Source organism: Coptis chinensis, chromosome 3, assembly GCF_015680905.1.
Source record: "Coptis chinensis isolate HL-2020 chromosome 3, ASM1568090v1, whole genome shotgun sequence".
Classification (NCBI taxonomy): Eukaryota; Viridiplantae; Streptophyta; class Magnoliopsida; order Ranunculales; family Ranunculaceae; genus Coptis; species Coptis chinensis.
This window is the reverse complement of record NC_141458.1, coordinates 23,823,254-23,843,336: the sequence shown is the minus strand read 5'-3', so window position 1 is coordinate 23,843,336 and position 20,083 is coordinate 23,823,254. Positions and strand designations below refer to the sequence as shown.

The following is a 20,083-nucleotide window of genomic DNA, read 5'->3' as shown; positions in this document are numbered from 1 at the left end:
AAAAGTGACACAAAAGCCTTACTAAATGTGTCACTTTTTGTTAATAAAAGTGACACTTAAGAATAGCCTCTTGTATCACTTTTAAGAAAGAGTGTCACAGTTCTTGTCAAAAGTGACACTAGCTGTATCCGTTTAGGGCCAGAGTGAGACATAATTTCGTTAAAAGTGACACATTAAGTATACTAGTTGTGTCACTTTTGGACCAGAGTGAGACATAAGTATGTCAAAAGTGACACATTAAGTATACTAGTTGTGTCACTTTTAGACCGTGAGACGAGATAATAAAGACGTCAAAAGTGACACATTAAGTATACCGGTTATTGTCACTTTTTGGAAGAGATGAGACATAAATAACGTCCAAAAGTGACACATTAAGTATACTAGTTGTGTCACTTTTGGACCAGAGTGAGACATAAGTATGTCAAAAGTGATACATTAAGTATACTAGTTGTGTCACTTTTGGACCAGAGTGAGACATAAGTACGTCAAAAGTGACACATTAAGTATACGGTTGTTGTCACTTTTGGACGAGAGAGATGACATAAATGCGTCAAAAGTGACACATTAAATATACTTGTTGTGTCACTTTTGGACCAGAGTGAGACATAAGTATGTCAAAAGTGACACATTAAGTATACTAGTTGTGTCACTTTTGGACCAGAGTAAGACACAAGTACGTCAAAAGTGACACAAAAGCCCTTTACTTCTTGTGTCACTTTTGGGAATCAACTCCATATAATTCGTATGAAAAAGAAAGTGACACATAAGAGTGGTCAGTTGTGTCACTTTTAATAGATATTATGTCACTTTTTCCAAAAGTGAGAAATGAAAATAATTTTTTTAAAATATTTTATCATTTTTGTATTCGATTGTATTCATTTCTCAACCTACATCATATATGTCATAACCAAAATCCCATTAACCTGCTTTATGACAGAAACAACATCTATATACATTTATCAAAACATCACAACCAAAATCATTTTAACCTGCTTTATTATATGGAAACAACATCCACTCGGGAAAAAAAACAACATTCAAAACAATTAACTTTTATTAATTTCATGGATCAAACCTAGTATCTATTATCCAGTTTGACTCCCAACAAAATAATTCATTCAAATACCAAAATAATCACAATAAATTAAAGCAAAAAAAAAAAAAAAAAAAAAAAAAAAAAAAAAAAAAACTACATGACGCCAACGCTATCCTAGCAATATCTTAGCTTGTTGTGCGCACTTCCAACACCAAAAAACCTAGCTGCCATTTATTCATCTGTTAATCAATCCATGCACCTGCATCATATCATGAAGTTGTCATTCCACTATGACTAGTATATAAAATTAAAAAGCAAGTGAATCAAGAAGGGTATATTGCACAAGTAAGAAAAAAAATCGATAAGAAGAATATATATACATAAAGAAAGGAAAAATATGGAAGCCCACTTACCCAAATTAACTACTTAGATAATTAAATTGTTGGATAAAGTCGATGAATTCAAGATGAAGTTAATCTATTTTAGTAGTGTAACTCTTCTAGCTAGAGAACTCCAATACCTGTTCGACGAAAAATATATTATAAATATTATGAAAATGAATAATGCAGGCAATGCATTGCCTACCATATTTACACATGCACCAATTTATAAGCTAGCTAAGACTATATGAAAAATAATACTACTTTACAGGCACCTTCTTTTTGAGTAGAACTATATGGTTAGTGATGTTGCCTCTACCTTAGAAGTTAGAAGATTCTATGCCAAAACCAATTCTGGGTAGACAACATGGATTCTTTATCTTCTTCTTCTTTTTTTTGAAAAAACCTTTAGTGGGGAGTGGGGTTACGCAGACCCCTATCAGTTTATTAAGAAAATTATAGGATAAAGACTAGGGCGGGGACGTAATGAGCCTTACCCCATTACAATCAAATAATGCATACCTAAACACTAAATGCACGAGAATATGATTTGACTTAAACGACAAAAGAATGTGAAGAACATGATAAATGATGGAGTGAACAAGGAAATATGATTAATCCGATCAACACTAATGTAGGTTATGTGAATCCAGTGAAGCAATCTAGAACATCATTGATTTCAAGGTTTCAGCTTTGGAGCCCTAGTTCGACACAACATCATAATTTTCACCCACAACGTCATAAGAGAAACACTCGTTAAACGCTTTAATATCAGACAACGCCATCAGAAGTATCATGTACCACATCAGTAGGATATTTACAAGATAGTACTTCATATTCAGTGATGCGGCCACCAACATGCATGTGCAATACATATAACAGTGTGTTGCTAAGTAATTGTCAAGTCTATGATAAGGTTTAAATTTCCAAATATATCTAACGATACCTGTAGAACAATGTTTAACTCAAACTCGTCGTCCTAAGATTCCCCTTTATCCAGCTTATTGAAAAATGCAGGGCGGAAATGCCGCAAACAAGTCACGAAGAAGTTAGAGCCAATTACAATGTCAGGATAGTATCAGGTCAACATTCTCTGCAAGAATAACATGACTCAAACCATACAGAGGTTCAAGATGAGCAGGAAATACCTGATCCTAATAAGTAAATAGCTCGTAAGACACCAAGTTCATCCATCAATCTCCAACCATGCATCAACTTCAGCAAAACATGTTGGCCTACATAATAAAACTAGCACGTAAAACCATAATTTGAGCCAATAAATGGTAACCATGTATATGAATAAGAATACGAAACACACTTGAACCGATTACCTGTTTCTTGATGTAGACAAGAAGACATTCCTGTATAATAACTACGGGAAGTGGGGTAGCCTTCGGTACAATAGCTTGAATCCAATTTAGAACTCTCGATATGAGAGTGTTCTTTTCATGAAATGGAAAAACCTTTGTTATTTGGAGATTTTCCTATCACATGATTACATCTGGGTTTCAGAGGGGGGAGAGGGATACCTATGTACTATAATTGAAGACCTAATCACGTTAAGAAAAATCAAGCAAACTTGAAAGTGGGGTAGAAGAGTTGGGAAGGGATACATCAGTTCTAATGCTTTTATGTCATTCTTTGATCGAATATGCACAGATTCCACATATTGAAAACCAAACATGTAGTTTGTCTCCTTCGGTGCAGAAGTTGTTCCATCAGTTCTAGAAAAGATAGCCTGTTGTAAGCTATTATCATCTAGTGATGGAAGGTTGAAACTTCCATATACATTCAGTTTACCATGTGAGGCCCTACTGTTGCCAAGAAGAGTTTGACGACATACAATAATGATAGGATTCTCAGGGAAAAAGGATCCTGCGCTGACATCGCACACCAAAGCTAGAGATGTTGAATCTAGGAAATCACCACAAGGCACAAATATATAGGCCTAATCATAATAGACTAAGATGTGATGAACAGATTCCCCAGAATCCCAAAGTCATGGCGCAAAAGAATGAAATCTACAATGTTGTGTTCATTTCATAAAGGTTTCAAATGCGGAACATCTATAATGCATTAAGCACCAAGCAGAGGGGAGGGTAAGGAAGGGGACCTAGAAGGAACATTAGCTTCCCATCAAAACTTTAAATGATACTGGGGGGAAGGGACACTGGGAGGCTAAGATGATGATGGTAGTAATAATGAAGTATACTGCAATCAAACAATTAAGTGCCCAGCCGCCTATTGATATCATGGACCCAAATATGTGAATCTTTGTGCTGATGAAAGATAATAGGAGATTCAGTCTTTTCAACTGAAGAGTCACGTCTCAAATGTTAAAGGTCTGCCTGGCATTCGTCGAATATCAAAATCTTGCATGGGAATGATTTTTCTATTTGTTGCATTATAAAAATGAAAAAGTTTCAACTTATCTACAGAGCACCCTACCACCTGAGGCACAAGAACCATACTAAAATAAAGAACACAAACTAGAAAAACAAAATTATATGAACTAAATTCTAGCAACAGATTTAACTTCTTTTTTTGTAATTGGGATATCCAAAATAAAATTTTATTTTGTAAGTTCCCGTAAAATGTCCCCATAAGGATGACACAAGTAGTAGCAATTGACACAAGTACATCTTTGTTAAGAGTTGGCTAACTTTCTTTATCATATTTCAATGGAATAAAGGATAGTAACTAGACACAAGCTAAATCAACGGCATATAATTGTACTTAGAGACTATTAGAGTATTCAACCGCATCAACTTTTTGGGTTCTTCTGTGTTGTGGAAAGTATTCTTCAGACAATCGTAATAATAACAACATCACTGTGTTAATTTCGTACTAGATGCATTTAGGCTGGAGATTATTGCTAACCTAGAAAAGAAGCCTGGCTATATGAACATAATGCACGCAGCCAATGCATGATAATGAAAAAATGAACAATAGAAAGTAATAGAGGAAAAAGAAGCACCTTTCAGATGTTACAAGAGCAGGGATAACCATGGTAATCTTAAGAGGAAAACCTGCGTAATTTCTGTAAGATAAGACTTGTAAGTAACATAGTCACTGTTCTCAGCACAAACTAACAGCTAAATGAAAAAAGAAACACGAACTAATTGACCGAAAAGCAAACGTACAGTCTATTTGGTTGCACAGATGTGCCAACAACTAAAGCATTATGCTCCCCTCATTTCTCCTGATTCTGAGAGCTTTCGGTGCCTGCAGAGAACAATATTAATAAATCATAAAATGTAAATTCATATACAAATTGCAATGTCAGACAAAACATTTAGGTCAGCTTCAATGACAAGACAACAATGGCATAATTCTGATTTTCTAAAATGAAGATAGAATAACTAATTACCTATAGACAGACATGTTTCGTACCTAGTTACAAGCCGGTCTAATAACAGAATCATCACAAAAAGGGGGGGAGAGAATGAAAACACCTGCCCACACACATCTACTAGGTGTCGAGACTAACCCGAGGGATGGACGAGAGAACGAGAGACAGCTGGAAAGGGAACTGGGATGGACGAGAGACCGCTGGGTGGGAGAGCGTGCGTGGTGTTAGAATGCCGGTGCGAATTAGCTGGGAGGAAGAACGGTGAGGTCTCTTTAGCGTTTTTGTGAGACAGAGTTTTTTTTTTTTTTTCCTTTTTTTTAACCCTAAGTGTCTTTTTATTGGCATAAGCAATTACTCGTGTCGCTTATTTATTTTGATAATTTGTTAATTTTGTTTTCGGTTTTTTTAAACCCAGAAATGACACAACAAGGAAAACCACTAGTGTCACGTTCAAATAATGGGACACAAAAAATAAAATTACTTGTGTCACTTTTCCTAGAAGCAACACATCAGCCCTCATTCCATAAAAAAAGTGACACATCAAAACTCTGTGTGTCACTTTTTTCCAGTAAGTGACACGAGACAAAAAAAATAAGTGACACAAAAAGCCCTTCTTTTAGTAGTGATGTAGAGATGAAAAAAATTAATGCATTGGTCAGGATTATTTACGACTACTGTTTTTCTCTTGTTCCAGAATCCAGTTGCATCCAAAACCCAAAGATCAATCCATTCATCTCCTACAGAGAAGAGCGCAAGATGACCTTCATACTTCACAAGTTCTTTTTATTTTTCTCACCCATTACTACTACTTCTTCTGGTAGTAAAATAGTTATCCAGTTCACTTCATTCTGATCAAATGCAAATACGTAATCATCATTTGTGAGCCAATGAAAAGCTCCATTGGAGAAAATGGCAGAACCACACAATATCAATGTGGGATGAGGTAACTTTATGTCCTTGGATCTTCTCCATCGGTTATACTTTGAATAAAAAATTTCAATACGGAGAGTGTTGTTGCTGCATTGCAAAAACGTAGACTGTTAGAGATGGGCTTTGCGTTGAGGGCCATGAACCATATATGGAATTTTATTTACTATTTCATTTTTTCATTCAATTAACGGTAATTTGGTTTGGTTCCATGTAAGTTCCATCACTTCCATGTCTTCCATGCCACATTAATTTCAACAATGAAAACAAATAACACAATCAAGATTGAGTAAAATTATTATACCGAAAGTTGGGCCTGAGACTGGAGAAACGAACAATGATGAAGCGAACAGGATTGGATATAGCCACCATCACAATTTTTTATGTGAAGTATGATGTTTTTGGATTCGGAATTGTTCTCCATTCTTTTGTAGTAGGCTTGCATACATAGTATTGTGGATTCGCATGTCCTGGCCACTCACACAGCATAGCAATCCTTCACTTGAACTCACTACAATCTTTGGAAAACAAGTAGGTAAAAATTTCAAAGACATACTAGAAATTGTCGACGGCAATGGATTTGGTGAAACGAAGGTGGCGGAAGAATGTATTTTGATGTTTTGTATGTAGTAACCTAATATAATTCTCTTCCTTTCAGAATGCATACTAGTGAAGTATGACTCGTGAGTAAGCGTACACCACTCTCGACATACTTGTCTGCATGCACTAAGAGTGTCTATAGAAACTCCAGTCAAAATATTTAGAGAATCGAACAAAGAAAATGGTGAAGAAGAAGAAGAATTGTTTTCTTTACATGTCTCCATTAGGTTGTCAGGAAGGTTAGTCTCTGCATAACAATTTTCAGGTCGAAATATATATAAGTAAAAGTTGCTTAGTACGTAGAAGTAAGTGTCGTAGCTATACCGTGACTTGGTGACAAAGAAAATATTTCAAAGTTCAAAAAACTGTTTGATTAAATCAAGGAGTTGATTTTTGCCGTGTACTTTTTCTGAAAACAGCTGGACCCTTTCAATTTTCCAAAAAGCAACGGAAACTAGACCATAGGACAACCATTATTGAAAGAAAAGAAAAAATATACCATAGTACCATACAACAACTTTAGCTAGCTTTGGATTGTTACAATTAACTAGTTTTAGAGAGAGAGAGAGAGAGAGAGAGAGAGAGAGAGAGAGAGAGAGAGAGAGAGAGAGAGATATATAGAGAATCTACTATCTATAGACTAAAAGAGAGAGAGAGAGAGAGAGAGATTCTCTTTATATATAATAATCTACTATCTATATACTAAAATGGAGACCTCTAAGAGAGATTTTTCTCTCCTAGGTGACACTAGCTCTAATACCAGAGATAGTTTTTTCTTTCTTAAAAGTTGTGATGATGTGCTATATACTAAAACAGATACCTCTAAGAGAGATTTTTCTCTCTCCTAGAGTTATAAGTGGCAAAAATATATCATAAAAAAGGTTAACCATTTATAAATAGTTGAAAAACAAACGCCAAAAAAAAAAATAGTCTACCATTTACAATGAAAATAAATAGTAAGCACTTCCAAAAACGAAAAAACAAGCACCCCCTGAGAGTTATTAGTGAGACTATGGAATACTTTAACTAATTTCACATCGTGGCAATCTAACACAATTTTTTAATTTACACTTATTATCTTATTTAATGAACGACAATATATAAGTTGTGCAAGACGTACAATATATAAAATTGCTTGTTAAGAGAAAGACTGTGATCCAACATTCAAAAATGATAAAATATATGATCTAAATATCTAACAAGTAACAACAACAAAGTTACTAAACATCAAACTCAATAGCTGATCTTGCCTCTTTTTGTGTGTAGATGGTATATGGATGATGTAGATGGATGATGGTCGTTGAACAAAATAGAAGCGTATCAAAACCTAATTATCCCTCAATAAGTAAAGGATGAGTAGGGTATCGTTCCACTTTTAAGTGTATGTTTATATGAAGGACAGGACTGGAAAGGGGGTTTGAGGGATTAAAAACTATTATTATAGATATTGTAGATTCTAATGCTAAACTAAACTAAACTAACTAAACTATTGAGAATTTATAGGAGAGGGAATTCAAGAGATTATAATCTACCAATACTTTTGATCTATGACCTTCTGCTTCATGGTTGTTTTCACAAGTAGACTATAATTAGGCAATCGAGCGAGTGTCGTCGATGCCCTCTTGGACGAAACATCGTTAACGAATAACTCTACTTAAGGTTGTTCCAATGTTCATGTTACTAATATCTTTTTTCCTTTTATGTGAGCTTGGGCAGCTATTCAATGAATCACCATCTAAGGCAAACACAATGACTACTTCCCTTATATTAAAACACTATACAACTAGGAGAAAAGTAGAGAATAATAATATAATATTCAATTACGATAAATAAAACCCTATTCTAGCATTATATTCAACTGCAATAAATAAAAGCATGTTGCTAGCAAATATTCAATTGCAATAAATAAAACCCTAAACTAGCATGATATTCGATTGCAATAAATAAAAACCTTAATCTATACTTCCATCCCCTGGTCTAGGCAATGAAACTAATAACTAAAAACATAAAGAACTAACCTGATTGAAGAACACCATAAACCAAAAGAATCAACAAACCCTAAGCAATGGCTTTATCTTCTCCCTTGAAGGAGAAGATTAGCCTTCCATAAAGACGAAAGAACACGAAGAAGAAGAGTCGAAGAACATAAGACTAGAAAGACTAATTTATTAAGACTCAACTAGTTAAAACCGATCTTTTATTATTAATCTCTCTTTGCCTCAAGTTCTGAAGACAAGAATATAAGTGAATTGGCAAATTACATGAGGCACTTAGGTCCTCTATTTATAGAGGTTACAATGAGCTCTAGAAGCATTCCAAACCATCATTTGTTTCCTAATACAAATAAACTTCTTTCAGAGTCCAACTTCATCTCCAAAACTGAGAAGGAATTGGCTACAGTGTCGTTTCATGCGTCTGGACTCATGATCCATGCATCTCAGACTCGAGCAATGCGTCTGGACTCACGATCCATGCATCCCAGATGCGAGCATTGAGTCTGGACTCACGATCCATGAGTCTCAGACTCAGAAGTCTATTTTGTCTCTTCTGCTCTATCCTTCTATCCTATTTTGCGGGCTTTGGTCAAAGCAACGAATCCTTTGGCCTTGGGCTTCCAAATAGGCTTTAAAATAGGTCCAAGTCGCATCTTTAATAGCTTCAATTCCTTGGCCTTCTCCATGATTGTCCACGGGCTTCCCATGTGATCCTTAATGCTCTGAATTGCTCCGTTTTACCCCTTTTTCTCTAATATTCCACAAAACTCACTTTTTCTCCTATAGAATCATAAAACATAACTTAAAAACACTATTAGTCCACTAAGATGGCTAAACAAGAGGCATAATCGAGGGTTAAATTGCACTTTTTGAGCACTTATCACAACTCCTAACTAGCCTTTTGCTAGTCTCTTAGCAAATAAGATAAAAAATAGATAAGTGATCAAAATCACATCCTAAAAATAAAATCCTAACTCACTTTCGCAGGCACCGCGATTGCATTTATCATATACAACAAGGTTTTAAACCTTTAAGTTCCCCAAAAAGGACGAGTTATAGTCTCGTGAGGGTTTTCAGGTGATATACACACAAAATCAATCAATAGCATGTTCAAGAATGATAGTATTTTTCAGAGAGAGAAATTCCTTACCCACTTAGTGCTTACTCCAACAGATGGTCTCCATTGCTAACTACATTGCTGCAAAGACTCATAGATTATGATGGGAGATAGTAAAAATTGACAAAATTCTCAATCAAGGCTTACGTGTGTACTCAGTCAATCTCCTATACTCTCCTATCCAAAAAACGGAATCCCTAGTTTACCTTTAGATAGATAATCTCGACTTTCAATCCTCACAGGTCATACTCTCAGAAAAGAATCTCTCAGAAGATGGCCTACTATTTTACCTCATGTATGTGGGGAAAAAAATAATGAATACGAACATCCCACATACTACCTTGAAAAACGGACTTTTGGATGAAATTAGTCTCATGGAAAGAATGTCAATCACATATGAAGTGTCGGGTCCTTCACTTTAGCATCCTCTCACATATTCTAGACTTCGTACCATACTGTAGTGATAAGTCATGGGTTGTAACTTGGCTTGGGTATTGGTTTATGAAGGAAGGGTAAAAAGGATTCAAATGTTGTTTCTGAAAAACACTAAGAGTTTTGCTTCATTCTTTGGAAGATTTCTTCAAATTCTGTATTGTAGAGAAAATTCTTCCTTTGTCTTAGCTTTTCCATCCATTCTATTCAACTTATTTTTTATTTATTTATTTTTTTAATTTATTTTTTCTTTAGCTCAGTGGTATATCCTTGATTAGTATTGGATATGCTTGTTTTCCACTAGCTTCTTTCACTTAAAACAGAATGATGGTCTTCATTGTATCTCTCTAATATTTCCTTGTAATCTTCCTTTTGTGCTCTTTCTTTTTCCTTGTTCCCCTCGTATTCTCATAAACATATGGGTATGGCTGATAAAGGTTTTTGACTATACTTTTTGTCTGGAGTTGGGTAAAGGGTAAAGGGTTTTATGAAAGAAAATGACTTATTGTAAGGCTCAAAAGGGTTTAACATGATGGTCCTACTAGGTGGGATAAAGGCTAAATGGGTTCACTACTTGACTTATCAGTATGATACTTTGTTTCGAATAGACTACAAGACCTAATGGCTATCTCCCCAGTTGATGTCACTTCGTGATTAACCAAATCAACGAATAATGAGACTATATTACAACGGCATAAAGAACTGAAAGATGTTGAGTTACTAAGACTCGGATTTTTCATAAGAATTCTCCAAAGAATGGGTATAAAACTCAAGTCTCACGGGCTAAGTCTAAAAATTCTACTTCCAATTTACTAGGGGTTTAAATCTCTTTTCTAGCAAAAGTACACAAAACTAACCAAGTATTATGATGGTGCCTTGATAAAGAATTCTATCAACAAGAACTATGTCAGAGCATAATAAATAGTCTAAGTGGTAATGAAATCAACAATATTAACTATTTATCAAACTCAACACTAAGCAGTATAGAATATATATCCCAGACTCATCATTAAAATTCATTTTTCTCATGATATTGGTATAGAAACAAAAATATTTTTGTTTTTGAAAACTAATTTTTGAAATTCATTTCTCAAGTACACCCTCCCCCAACTTAACATATGCATTGTCCTCAATGTATATAAATTAAGTAAATGAAATGAATGAGAAAAAGGGAAGATGTTACCATTGATGCCGAATATCAAAATTAATTCCAAAAATAAGAACATTTCCTTTTACCAAGATTTATTTATTTATTTATTTTTTGTTAGGTCTTTTTAAGTCAGATCCCTAAGACTATATATCATGCATTATCAATTTGGAGTGAGGAGATCAGATTTTCTTACCCAAATCTGACGAATGTTTGGAGGATGAGGAGGTCTCACCTTGTGGGTTGTCAAAAATACTCCTTGATATGCTGGAAAGATTGCTGGTGAAGTTGCTTCTCTACCTTGAACTATTTCCGGTTTGATGATTGTGTGATAGGCCTTGTGGTTCCTCTGTGTAGAAGATTGACGAAAATCTTTCTTTCTAATAGGACAATAGTATCTGATGTGCCCTTTACCACCACAGTGATGATAATGGATGTCTGGCTGATTGTGCTCAGGGTGGGCGGTAGACTGGTTTACATACTTCTCTCGTTCAGACAATGATGGTGTAGTAGAAAAAGGCAACAAAGGCAATGCTTTTATCAATATGGTTCACTTTTTACGCTTTGAAGACTCATTTTAGTTTCTAGATTCATTTGTTTTACAAAACTTCTTTAAGCTAATTCTCTAGTGACCGATTTTTCGGGGTAGTCCATTTGTTCATCCTGAAATGTAGAGTTCATCTTCTCAAGGTATGATACTCTCTCTGCCAATTTTCCATTCTGCTCACTTAAATACTGAAATTTTCTGCAGAGATTCCAAGAACATGGCTAGCAACGCCTCTGTGGTGGGGTTCTTAGGTTCATCACAGTTTTCTGTAAATTGAGCACTCTCAATTGTACCTTTGAATGAGAAGGATTCTTGTATCATTGATAAGAGCCCAAAACTGTAGTTTTAACCCCTTAACCATCATACTTTTAGACCAATTATGTGAGTAATAATTAAGAGTTAATACTGATTATATGTTTTTATGCATTTCAGACTTCAAAGTCCATTATGTGCAGAAATGTGCCACTTTAGCGAGATAAAGGAGCAAAGGTCGGTTGCTAAGGAGTTCTGTGAATAAAGGCCAAGATTCAAGGAGACAAAGCCTTTGTAAAGCCCGATCAAAAGTTGAAAAGTCAACACGGGCAGAAACAGTGCACAAGTCAACAAAACTTCCGAAGGTCGTATCTTTGGACTCAGACCTCGGAATTGGGAGTATCTTATGTCAAAACGACCGGCTCGGAAATAGATTTCCAATGGTCCAAGCCTTGACCCGATCAGAGGAGCAAAAGTGGACGAAATATCTGTCGAAGCCAACTACAGCTGAAGAGCCCATTTTGGACTAAAGAAATTGGGTTTTGGGCCCGATTTTCCAGCCCAAAACATGGCTCCAAGCCCATGCACGATTTTTGGATCTGAAAGTATAAAAACAAAAGTTTGACTCTTTGTTAAAAAAGGGAGGTTAGGTAGTTAAATTAGGTTAGGTAGAAAGTAGCCATTAGAGATTAGTTTTAGATCCAGATCTAGTTTTACATTAATTGATTAGTTTATTTCTTGAGTATTGAATCATTGTTTTTATTGTTCATTAGATTAATAAGTAGTTGTTATTCATTCAATCATATCTTGTTCTTATTGTTCTATTAGATTTATAAAGTTAATTACTTATTCCATAATGACATGTTCTTATTATTGTTCTTGTGTTGGGAATGGTAGTATAGAAATTTCACATCAAATCATTACTCTCACCATTGTTCCTTTTGGGTTTGATTAGTTGAATTTAATTTAAGTCTAGACAGTTAAGAGTGGAACGAATCCTTACTCATTATATTGCATGATTATGTTTTGAGAGTAAGAAGAATTGATTTAAACGTAATTACAGTAGGATTACGTATTAGTGTTGTTAACATTAATATTTAGGATTCTACTCTTTTTATGTTTATCAAATGGCGCCGCTGCCATCTTAATCTCGTTCAAGACAAGAATTAAATTACTTGAATCCAAGGGGCAATCCCCCATTTTCTACCCACCCACCCTTTTAATTTTTCATTCTTATTTCTTGAATTTTCGGAACTGTTCACTGTTTTAGGCATAGGGCTGCGGATTCGAGAAAAAAACTGCGGTGAAGCATTAAACTTCCTCGAAAAAAAAATTGCACGCGGGCTTTTGTGTTCCCAAAAAGGGCGCCTGCGCTAAAGTTCTGAGAAGCCGAGCGACCGCGACTCAAAACTTTGTAACTTGAAGTTTACAGTTTAAGCGCGACCAGCTCAAACACTGTAACTTCGAAGTTTACCGAAGCACTTCCTGCGCCCAAAGTGAGCGCACCCGCACCCTAAGCTGAATTTTGCCGGATTTCCACAGGTTTGTTTCAAACTTCGATTTTTTAAGTTTTTCAGTGTTCTAACTTGTTATATACACTGAACACGCGTAAACAAGACGCTATTCATAAGCGAGCAAGGACGCAATCAGGTATTTCTTTCTTCCACACCTCGCATCTCCAGTTAGAGGTTTCTACTAGTATATCAAAATTGTTTGGAGTGTTGCATGTTTAGTTAAGTTCGACTTAGTCTTGCATGAGATTAAGGTCTGGTCGAAGAAAAACAACTAACGTAATTACACGGCAACGTCGACAAACACGTCTATCTAGTATACCACCCATTACACCTCTAGCTACTATTCCACACACACCACCTGATATAATGGCTGAAGAAAGAGAGACTCTCTCTCGACTTCTACAAAGCCTCGGCGATAGCCCCAAATCTTGCATCGTTTCTACCGGACCGATTGGGGATTTCCGAATCCCCCCAAATATTTTTAATTTGTTACCCGTTTTTCATGGTTTAGACCATGAAAAACCTTATCAGCACATGCGTAGGATTGAACAAGTCCTAACAACATTCCACCATCCCACGGTTGGTGCGGAACAAATTAAACTGAGGGTATTCCCTTTCACCTTAGCCGATAAAGGCGGCGTCTTGGTTAAGCGCCCAAATGCCAAACTCGTGGACTCATGGGCTCAACTTGTTCAATTGTTCATGGAACGCGGTTTACCCCACCATCGAAGGCGGATGAAATGCTTCACAAGATTCATTTCTTCAGCCCGGAATCCTCATGAATCCTTTTCGAGGAGGCACGGAATCGTTTCATCGATCTTCTCATTGAATGCCGCATCATCATCTTGCGAAAGACACGCTTTGTTCGTGCTTTTCTTGAGGGCTTTCACATTATCATAAGGAGGTTCTAGATATCATGGTAGGGGTAGTTTTCTTAGTAAAGGAGTCTTGGAGGCTTATAAATTCTTAGAAGATCAATCTAAGAAGAACAACAATTGGGGAGGTAACGATTCCTCCCGTTCCTCTCCTTCTTCTCTTGAGGTTAAATATGATCCCGAGCTTAAAACTCTTATCGATGCCCTCACTAAAAAGGTAGATGCCATCTCTGTTCAACAACAACCCACTCCAGTCATGAACATTAACTCTACTCGTTGTAATGTTTGTTGTAGTCTTGAGCATTCCGACTTCTATTGTCCTCTTGTCTATGCACAAACACCACCACAACCATCACACTTCAACCAGTTAACTCAACATCAAGGACAAGGGAACTTAGGTGACCGAATAGAGGTTTAGTACCCATAACCTTAACTATCAACATCAAGACATGAACGCCAACAAGCTTTAATTCCAATACAACCATCTACATACAAAGTAGTAGTGACCTTGTTGGAGAAACAAAATCAAATTATGCAACAAAACTCCAACTTGATGAAAGATCAAAGATGATCAAAACTCTAATATGATGAAACAAACGATGCAAATGATGCGATCTTTGTGCCAAAAGGTTATTGACATGTCTTCTAACCAAAATAATAACCAAACCGGCGTGTTTCCAAGTCAAGCGATTGCCTAATCCTAAGTCAACAAACACCACCTTTGAAATAAGCAAAGATTTCTTGTAATGGTAATATAAACCAAGGGGACTCTGGTGTGGTCACTACCCTTCCGTTTTAGGGTGAGTAGTTGATAACCAAGTGATTATGCCTAAAGATTACCCCCAAAACTAAAAATGATACCATACCAAATACTATAATAGAAACCGAAGACCCTCTTGTTGTAGAAGTACCAGTTAAACCACAACCAAAAGGAAAAACATTACAAGACCCAATAATAGAAAGTGAAGACCCTACACCTGTAGAGGTTCCAATATGGACACCTAGATGGAAAACGGCTAGAGATAAAGCAAAGACTAATAATACTTTTATCCCTTCTGCTAAAAATAGCGATAAAGCACCATATCCCCAAAGACTAGTTGTGTTTAAAAAGGACAAGAATTTTGATGAGATTAGGGAAGTGTTTAAAAATTTGACTATAAACCTACCTTTTCTAGAAGCTATAAAAAGTCTACCTGGACACGCTAAGTTTCTAAAAGAGTTGTGCACCAAGAAGAGGAAACCCAACATACCCCGAAGCATTCTTAACGAACAATATCCCTTTTATCCGAACATAACGGAATTATTAAGTACAAGGACCATGGTCGCCCCATTGTCTATAATGTACCTTAGGTGATACCTTCATAACAACTGCTTTATTAGACACGGGGCAGTGTTAACTTACTCCCTTTTTATTTATATAAACAACTAGGTCTAACAAAACTTCAACCAACCAAAATGACTTTGCGGTTAGCCGATCGTTCTATTAAGTATCGAGGGTGTAGTTGAAAATATTCTCGTTAAAGTTCAGGATTTTTACCTATCCGGCCGACTTTGTTATTCTTGATACAGAAGTTGCTCATGATTCCATTCCCATCATCTTAGGGCGTCCTTTCTTGGCAACCGCCAATGCCCAAATCAATTGTCGGGATGGCTCAATGACTCTTTCTTTTGGAAATCTTTTTGTAAAAGTTAACATGTTTAGACAAAAACATGGACAACTAGGTTTGCCTATAGAAAGTGAAGTGAAGTCCATTGAGAGTTTTGTACCTCACATTAGTGCGGCTGACACTTTAGTCCCCACACTAGTAGATACCCCTCTTATGGAAGAAGACAAGGATCACAATTTCTACTCCCTAGACGTAGATAACATCAGGGAGGATTTCCTTCGACTCTTTTGCAACCCTTCTTTGCCGCCTCGCGAGTTCTCTCCTATTGACATCCATTCATCTCTTGACGCCATGGCGGAAGAAGAATTTTTAAGCCCTATATCCCGGTGATTCTTCTTACCCACCTATTGAGGAATGTCTTGCATATCTCAAGGCCTCTGATGATATAGACCTAAGAACACTAGTTGAACACCATTCACCCACCTCACATCCTCATGTCACTCATTCACTTCCATCAAGAATGTTCCTCGCCCTCTACCTTTTCAAAGAACCATTGAGTTTGTACTTGACCTTGGCGTTTCTCCTATGCTTCATAACTATCTAAAACCAACTGGTGAAGAAGTAACACCCAAGGACAAGCCACCTGACACTTTTTCATTTTTTCTATTTTTTCCTTCTCAAAATTATCCACATCCTACGTATCTTCCACAACCATCAATTTTCTCACGTTCATTTACTTGGCATCCCCTTCGTAGGAGGACAAAGAAGAAACTGTATGCTCGATTAGGTTTTAGATCTATAAGGCTTTGCTCTCATTCCACTAAGCTACGTCATAGGAAATCTTGGTGCTTAATTCTGTTTGATGGTGCATTCTATGTTAATTATTTGTGGAAAGACCCACAACTTTTTCGATTGTTGATATATGGTAAACTGCATTTTAATACATATATATTAGATAAAGTCTCGAAAGTATCGACTATAAAAGACTCATTTTATTCTTCGGTGTACTCCATTCCAATCTTATGTTATGGGAGTGCACCATTAAGGCAACCGGACCCTCCTTTTGGAGTGAGTGGTTGTAAGTGTCGGATTCTTAGTCTACATTTCATATGACTCACGCATTTATCTCTTGCACTTTTTTCTCGTGGATTGAGTAGTGCTTCTCATGGAGTGAGTTTCATTTTTATTTCTTTATTATAATTTTTTTTTTTTTTCTAAAAATCAAACATATAAAAACTAAATAAAATAAAAACATAAACATATATTAGTAAGTCTAGGGAATCGACTTTTAAAAGACCCAAGTTTTTTTTTGTACAATACCAACTTTCTAGAGTATAGGCCAAACAAAATTTTCAAACTTAAAAGAGTTTTCCAATTTTGTTTGGGGGTGACGATTTTGGTATTCATTTCAAATCATGTTGCCACCCTAAGCCTGCCATGTTTACTCCGGTAGAGTTTGTGTTAGTTAGCATGCATTACCGGTTTAATTGTGCTTCATATTATCATATCATCTTTACAATATTTACATTCAGTAATGCGCCAATTTTTGCCACAATTCTATGGTAAATTCTTTCCTTATCTCTTTACACTTTGAGGACAAAGCGTTCGATTGTTTGGGGGTGGGATAGAAACATTTGCAAAAAATTAGACACTTTTAGGATGTAAATTACGCACTTTTATTTATAAAATGTTAAAAATTAGTTAGTTACATAATTTAATTGTGCTATTGAATTGTTTCATGAACCCCCTTCTCCCAAATTGTTTGGGGTTGGTATAGAAACACGATGTAAATGTTAAACACATATTAGGTTGTATATTACGTATTATTTGTCTTAAAAATAATAAAAATAAAAATAAAAAGTTTATGCTATACACTTAGGAATATTTGCATTGTTTCTTTCTCTATGCTCTTAATAATCTAGAAGTCTCACGTAGCTTTTGCATTAGAATAGTTTTTAGAAACTTAGGTTAATATGTAAGTAATAATCTTTGCATCTATCTATAAATATATTACATGAGTATCTATGATTGTTTTGTGATAAGTTTACGAAATCTAGGCTAGAGTACTTATTCTACAAATCTGTGAGAATATAGCCTAAAAGCCTTATATGAGTGAAACATTTGAGAAATGACACAAGGGAGAAGTATATTCGAATAGAGAAATCACACCGTCCACTTGCTTGACCACTATACCATGTCCTAAGAGAGAATTTAGACCCTTTTTGGATCGATATAGCTAGAAATTCTGACCTAAGTATATTTTTAAGCTAGTCACCCTAATCGAGCCTTTCATTAGCCCTTCCATAAACCACAATTCCTTTACCCTTTTAAAAAAAATATATATATATATATATATATATATATATATATATATATATATATATATATATATATATATACCCATTTTAGAATAAGTCGAGAATAGGATGAGTGAAGAAAAGAGAAGAGAAAACACATGTAAACAGAAATTAGTTAGTTGCTTCAGAAAGGAAAAAGAAAAGAAGTTTCCATCCAAAGAAAAGAAAAGAAAAAGAAAAATAGAAATAAAATAAAAACTCCAAAAATAGAATAAAAGGAGTTGAAAAGCCAAAAGAAAAAGGCTAAGGATGGAAACAAAGTGTAGAAGCAAAAGAACAAGATTTTCTTTAGTTACGTAATATGAAGACCCTATTATCTCAGACTTGTCTTTTTGAATATCCGTTTCCTTCATTCTTAAACTATCTCCTAATCCCCGCAACACCTAATAAAGACCTCTAGCTCAATTAGGAATAGGTTAGTGGGATAGTAAGTGACAGATGTGTTTGATCAACTTCGGCTTCCTTGTGTGTCATTGAGATTGTAAGGTAAAGTATGCCCACTGCACACTAGAGTAGCAAAACTTGAGTGGAAAAATCAGAGTGATTTTTGTCTTGACTTTATGTGAGAACCTACTTAAGGACGCTTATTCCAAAGTTTGAGAAACGGACACATTCTTGCATTTCATAGCATTACTCATTGTATATATGTTTATTCATAGATGATTGATTATTATGCATATATTAGCTTAGGTTTTCGACATGATTATTACGTATTCATTGCTAGTGAGATGTATAGATAATTGAGACATAAATAAGGAAACAATAGTTTTATTTCTTAGTCGTTGTAGTATAGATGAAGTTTGTAAGTACCTTCACTGGAAAACTCTCACGAGGCTATAACTCGTCCACTAGGGAATTCCTAGTGGTTTAAGGCCTTGTTGCATATGGTCAATGCAATCGCACTCAGCGAAACGAGAGTAGATAGAACTCCATTTTTTGTCACTTATTCTAATTTCTCATCTTTGCTTGAGGACAAGCAAAATGCTGTTTGGGGGTGGTTTGATAAGAGCCCAAAATTGTAGTTTTAACCCCTTAACCATCATACTTTTAGACCAATTATGTGAGTAATAATTAAAAGTTAATACTGATTATGTGTTTTTATGCATTTCAGGCTTCAAAGTCCATTATGTACAGAAATGTGCCACTTTAGTGAGATAAAGGAGCAAAGGTCGGTTGCTAAGGAGTTCTATGAATAAAGGCCAAGATTCAAGGAGACAAAGCCTTTGTAAAGCCCGGTCAAAAGCTGAAAAGTCAACACGGGCATAAATAGTGCACAAGTCAACAGAACTTCCGAAGGCTGTATCTTTGGACTCAGACCTCGGAATTGGGAGGATCTTATGTCAAAACGACCGGCTCGGAAAGAGATTTCCAATGGTCCAAGCCTTGACCCAATCAGAGGAGCAAAAGTGAATGAAATATCTGTCAAAGCCAACTGCAGCTGAAGAGCCCATTTTGGACTAAAGAAATTGGGTTTTGGGCCCGATTTTCCAGCCCAAAACATGGCTCCAAGCCCATGCACGATTTTTGGATATGAAAGTATAAAAACAAAAGTTTGACTCTTTGTTAAAAAAGGGAGGTTAGGTAGTTAAATTAGGTTAGGTAGAAAGTAGCCATTAGAGATTAGTTTTAGATCCAGATCTAGTTTTACATTATTTAGTTTTACATTAATTGATTAGTTTATTTCTTGAGTATTGAATCATTGTTTTTATTGTTCATTAGATTAATAAGTAGTTGTTATTCATTCAATCATATCTTGTTCTTATTGTTCTATTAGATTTATAAAGTTAATTACTTATTCCATAATGACATGTTCTTATTATTGTTCTTGTGTTGGGAATGGTAATATAAAAATTTCACATCAAATCATTACTCTCACCATTGTTCCTTTTGGGTTTGATTAGTTGAATTCAATTTAAGTCTAGACAGTTAAGAGTGGAACGAATCCT

General features: G+C 35.6%; 2 long non-coding RNA genes across 4 annotated transcripts; both read right to left on the bottom strand.

Moving 5' to 3' along the window:
• Positions 1-979: 979 nt before the first annotated feature.
• On the bottom strand, positions 980-2,444 carry LOC147508729 (uncharacterized). The gene is made up of 3 exons (XR_015216420.1): positions 2,363-2,444; positions 1,450-1,556; positions 980-1,295 (listed from the first exon to the last, which is right to left on the bottom strand). It is a non-coding gene; the product is annotated as an uncharacterized LOC147508729 (long non-coding RNA).
• Positions 2,445-2,562: 118 nt separating this feature from the next.
• LOC147508728 (uncharacterized) lies at positions 2,563-5,071 on the bottom strand. 3 transcript variants are annotated; one of them, XR_015216419.1, is made up of 4 exons: positions 4,810-5,071; positions 4,560-4,641; positions 4,394-4,456; positions 2,563-2,651 (listed from the first exon to the last, which is right to left on the bottom strand). It is a non-coding gene; the product is annotated as an uncharacterized LOC147508728 (long non-coding RNA). The 3 variants fall into 3 exon arrangements; XR_015216417.1 differs by lacking the exon at positions 2,563-2,651 and having other exon boundaries at positions 4,068-4,456; XR_015216418.1 differs by lacking the exon at positions 2,563-2,651 and having other exon boundaries at positions 4,068-4,456; positions 4,907-5,071.
• Between the last annotated feature and the right edge of the window lie 15,012 nt (positions 5,072-20,083).